General features: G+C 50.4%; 1 non-coding gene across 1 annotated transcript; it reads right to left on the bottom strand.

The window, feature by feature from the left end:
* Positions 1 to 4,962: 4,962 nt before the first annotated feature.
* Positions 4,963 to 5,044, bottom strand: TRNAS-GCU. The gene has a single exon. It is a non-coding gene; the product is annotated as a tRNA-Ser (tRNA).
* Positions 5,045 to 5,516: the final 472 nt, after the last annotated feature.

Genomic DNA, 5,516 nt, shown 5'->3' with positions numbered 1-5,516 from the left:
GGAGAGGCGGAGGGCGCCCGAGGGCTTCCCGCGCGCTGCGAGCCGCTCGAGGCTGCACGCTTCGTAGGCCGGTGTCGGCGTGTGCACACTCCGAAAGCTGGTGCCCGGAGGCGCGCGCCCCCCAAGTCCGGGGCCGACAGGGCGCGCTCCGCAGGCCCCGTGCATGCAGGTGCGCTGCCCGCAGGTACGTGCCGGCAGGTGCACGCTCCCCCAGGCCCGGCGCGGGCAGGTGCGCTTCCCACGGGAAAGCGCCGCGCTGGTGGCCTGAGAGCACCGGAGGCGTCTTAGGCTCCAGCCCAGATCCCTCTTTCCCCTCTCCACCCAGCCGGCCCCTCAGCCAGGCTGAGAGCGCTCGGCGAACCGTAGACCCCGCCCAGGAGCGGTCCTTGAACGGCTGAAATGGCTTCCTCTCATTCTGTTTCCTTCTACTTTGTCCTTAGTGATGATTCACATTTTGGCATTTCCGACTCAAGAGGGTTTGAAGAATCACAACATTTCTTCTGGAAATCTCTAAATTAAAAATTATTACCCTTGGGTTCCGTAAATGGTCTTGAGCATGTCCCTAAACCCAATGAAATTGTGTGTAACATGTTTGCTTATGTGCCCTAGTCATCAGACCCTCAAAGGATCGAGATGGAGCCCCACCTCACCTCCACCCCCAGTGTCCCAGCCACTGTTAACGCGTTGCACTTAGCTTTTGTGGTTTCCCCCTAACCAACTGTTAACCCTTTGCAGTCAAGGATTCAGTCTTCTCTCCCTTTCACTTTCTGTATGCTTTCCTGAGCACAGTAGGCAGTTAATATGAAGTAAACTTGACTTTTAAGTCCTCTACGGAGGGCTTTAATTTTTTGGTACCTTTTCACTTTTAATACTAGAGTGACGTACACCTGTAAACAAATGTATATATCACAAAAGTGAGCGTGGGAAAAACGGAAAGCTCCTTCATCTCCCATTACATTTCTCAGAAATAATCATGCCAAGAGTTTAGTATATATTCAAACCTATTTAGCAATGAATATATAAACTCATAAACTAAGACTTACTGAAACTAGTTCTAGATCACGCAATATATTACAGTTCAGAAATTTCTGGGGTTTGTTTGTTTGTTTTAAATTAAATCCTCTCCCCAAACTGCCAAGCCAACATGTGGGGACCTACATCTGTCCCAGTGTTTTTTAGCAGCTGAATATTATTTCCATTAAGCAGATGGGCACATTTTCAAATTCTGATATTGCAAAATATTACAATGAACATTCTTGAACATATTATTTAATTTTTAATTCTTTTGTGCTTAAAGAAGACTTGTTGAGAGATTATTTTGAAAGATATTGCGAAGTATCCCTTTAGAGGAGTATTTTTCACGACCCCCTGCTTGCACCCTTTCCAAGGCCTGGAAGGGGTGGCCCTGAATGGAACATATGTTTTTGTAGAAGTCGCAGAAAGATACTATCATGGAAACCAGTGAAGACTGTTGCCTCTTTCTACTGCAACTTATCCTCAGATACATCATCCAGGCTTTACAGTGGCTGTATCTAATTCTGTATTGATAATGTCTGGTCTTCTTCTCAAGCAGGACCCCCTGAAAGGTGTGAGCTTCAGACCTCACAACATCTAGATGCCAACAGAGGCATGCAAGTGCCCCAACTGCCCCGAAATACATTTTGCTCCTGGCCTCTTCAGGGATAACACAGCATCAGATTTCGGTATCAGCCTGGCCTCGTGGAAGCCTGACCTACTTCTGGGTCGGAGCCACTGCAGTTACTGCCCAGGAGATAATTAACCATGACTACAGATGGGTCGGTTCGCTCTTTTGGTCGGTCCCTGGTGTAACAGGTGGCATTCTGGACATTGAATTCACAATGTGAGTTCGAGTTTTGCTCGATGGCTTCTCTGGAGAAGATTTTTTTCTATTTTTGGTTGGTGGGGTGGCATCTGAATGCCCAGCAGTTCTCAGTTTCCCTACTCTACTCAAACAAATAGACATAAGAACCTGGGAAGTAATTCCACTTTCTAAAGTTCACCTGAAGATCTGGCTACCTTCCTGGAGTGCCCAGCATCTTCAACATCTTCAAGGATGCCCCCAGAGCTCTCTGTCCACCCTACCCCCCAACGCGGAGACTCCAAGCACCACGCCTAGGTTACCTCCCACCTTTGCGATGAGGAGCACTCATCAGCCCTCTCTCCCTCCCCCTCATTCCTACCACCTGCCCCAAACTCCTGGAGGGCAGCCTGGAGGTGGCGGGAAGAGCCTCCAGTCCATCACAGGTCGCCCAGGGTGGGGCCTCCTCAGACTAACAATCATTGCAATTGAACCACAGGGAGCTGAGGCTCTGGGACCAATGCTGCCCCCGGAACACTATGTCACTGTGTAGACAGGAATGAAACGGAGGTAAAGACCGAAACTAGCAAGTCCTTACACTCAATTTACCTTTATTTGTTTATTTTTAGTTTTTTATTTTATTTGCACAGGCAAGCTGGGGAGGGACAGATAGAGAAGGAGAAAGAGTTTCAAGCAGGCTCCAGGATCAGCCTGGAGCCCGACGTGGGGCTCAGTCTCACCATGGTGAGAACATGACCTGAGCCAAAATCAAGAGCCCCACTCTTAACTGACTGAGCCACCCAGACGCCCCTCGTTTTACCGTTAGAATGATGAGAGAAACAGAGTCTCGGGAAGGAAAGAATTCCTTCGGCAGGAAGAGAGCAGAATTAGGAAGGGACAGGAGTCTGCATTTTGTACAGATGACTCTTCTGTATCATAAGCGGCCCCTCCTCTTACCCGGTCTGTGATCATGCTAATTGCAGAGGGAAACAACCTGCACTCTTGGGGCGTTGCCATAGCAACAGGTGGTGCCTCCTTTCCACCTTGTGGGTGCTAGCGTGAGGCGGTCTCCCTCAAAGTGTCATCTTTCTCCGGAGATGGCCTGACAGCCCCGCCCTCGTGGGAAGTCTATCTGCACAGTTCTCACTGCCAACTCCCCCTGCAGCCTGTGATTCTCTCGGCCACGCAGCATTGACATCCTAACACAAAGGCCGTACTGCACATGGACCCCTGCCTTCCAACTGTCCTCCTGGACCTTTATGGAGTGATAGGAACAGGAGGAAGAACCACTTCTTAAGTATTGAAAAATAATTTAATGATGCAGTCATTATGATCATATCCAGCACCAAGGACCCACCTGTCCTAGCTCAGATCCAATAATTCAGACTTTATTCCAAGTCTCTAAATTGAGGTAATGGTAAAGGCCTGGGTGAAGGGGTGCCTGCATGCAAGTGACCCAGGACTGGAGAGAAGGCCACGGAGCAGCTGCTACCGGAGCAGCTGCTACCGGAGCAGAGCCAGGCACGTGTCGGGAGCTGGGCGGGCACGTGTTGGGGGCTGGGCGGGCACGTGGATACTTGTGCTGGTGCCACACGTGTCCCATGGCTCGTGCCTTCAGGAAGCTGAGGGAATCCCTATGGGTGTTGATGAGGGCTCCCTCCTTCGCCAAATTGGCCAGGTTCTTTGAGCCTTCTTCTGAACTGGGATCCATCCTTAGCCTGTCAAGCCCAGTCTTAGTAAAGATTTCCACTGAGTCCAGTTTGGGCTTGACTCCTGTGAAGCCAGGTTAGGTGGGAAACTCCGACCGTCGATGTCCAATCAAGTTCCTTCTGCCCCATTAAATATTTAATCGAGTATTTTTTTTTTGGTTTCTTTGCTTTTATTTTGCTTTGTCAACTCACAGTAGCCACTTTTCTGACAACATGAAAACAGATTTTAAAATCTGCACAAGATAGGAGACATGTGGCGGGGAAGATTGAAGACGGGAGCAGCGTTCCTGGGCTGAACAGTTACAGAGATAAAGAGAATCCCGGGTGATTGGATAGAACATGGAGATACCTAAGGCAGATACAAGGCTTTCAGGTCAACAGAAGAACCATCTGACGCCTTATAAACCACAGACTCCAAAGCACACACTCCTTGAGATCATAATTTAACAGATAGAGTGAGGCCCAGAATTCTGCAGCTGACACAGTGCAGAGGTCATAGTCAAATATTGCTCTCAGCTTCAACTAATAATACTAATAATCCAGATGAATTAAAACAAAAATAATTCTGCCTTTACAAATGTAAGAAGTAATTTGTTATAATAAGGGAAGTGAAAATTAAATTGTACTGCAATATCCCTTTCACCTACTAAAGGAACAGAGAACCCAAAGTTGACAAGATACTACACTGGAGAGGTGGAGGGGAGCAAGGACTTCAATCATGATAGGTTTGGAATATCAGTTAATAAAATTCCTTTGGTGGGCAATTTGGCACTATGTATAAATATTTCAAATGCACATAACCCAGGACTCAGCAAACTCACTTCTTAAAATGTATGCTGCAGTTTTCACAGGTGCTCACCGTCATGATTGCATGTTGGGGACAAAGGGACAGTTTTTATAATTATTTTATTTCATTTCATTTCATTTTACTTTATTTTCAGAGAAAGAGCACAATCAGGGGAGAGGCAGGGAGAGAGGAAGAGAAAGAATCCGAAGCAGGCTCCACACTCAGCGTGGAACCCCAACAGGGGCTTGATCTCGTGATCCTGGAATCATGACCTGAGCTGAAATCAAGAGTTGGTCGCTTCGTGACTGAGCCACCCAGGGGCCCCAGAAAATTTTTTTTGAGGCGACACTTTAAATTAGCAAACATGTTGAAAATTGCAGTATAGTTAAAATGCATTTATAGCTGAAAATACCGTGCAAAGTACAATATAGTAAAGAACCCATGTACATATCTCTGCGGATGAGTATCATTTAAGTCAGGCAAATGTTTTTATACCCTCAGTAAACCATTCTTCAAAAGACCTGGAGACCAGTCAAGTGAGGAAGGACCCCCGGGGAGCTTCCAGAGAGCAGCTACCGCCGGCTGGGGAGGACGCCCTCAGAAACCCGTCCTCGGTGCGCCCCCGCTAGAGCGCAAAGGAACCCTCCCGACGAGGGTGGGATTCGAACCCACGCGTGCAGAGCACAATGGATTAGCAGTCCATCGCCTTAACCACTCGGCCACCTCGTCGGGCGCCTGCTCCGCGCGCTCGGACTCTTCGCCCTGCGGTCGGAGCTGCGGTGACGCACGGGCGCGTCTCCTCTCCTCTCCCGCCGCCTCCATCCTCACCGCCGAACCCCCGGACGGTGACTTTCGGGGCCCTCGCACCACAGCAGGTGCTACATGAGCAGGTGCGCCCAGCCCGCCGCCGGGTGAGCGCGGACACCTGCCGTCCGGACTCCGGGCAAGGCCGGATCGCTAGTGTCCGCCCCGGAAGTGCGCCAGACCGCGGAGACTCCCCTGCGTTTCCCTCGCGTGCGCTTCTCTGGGGCTTGGCAGGTACAGCACCGCGGGAGAACTCGGCTGGACTCGCGCGCGCCCGGGGGAGACGGCGTGGGCGCCGGAGCAAACGGGAACCTGGGCGGGGCTGATCTGGCACGGCTGCCACCCCTCTTCCGGCCCCGAGGACCCGCAGGTGGGGAGGTCCGGGCCCCGAGGACCC

This window comes from Suricata suricatta, chromosome 7 (genome assembly GCF_006229205.1).
Source record: "Suricata suricatta isolate VVHF042 chromosome 7, meerkat_22Aug2017_6uvM2_HiC, whole genome shotgun sequence".
Classification (NCBI taxonomy): domain Eukaryota; kingdom Metazoa; phylum Chordata; class Mammalia; order Carnivora; family Herpestidae; genus Suricata; species Suricata suricatta.
This window is presented reverse-complemented; position numbering and strand designations above follow the sequence as displayed.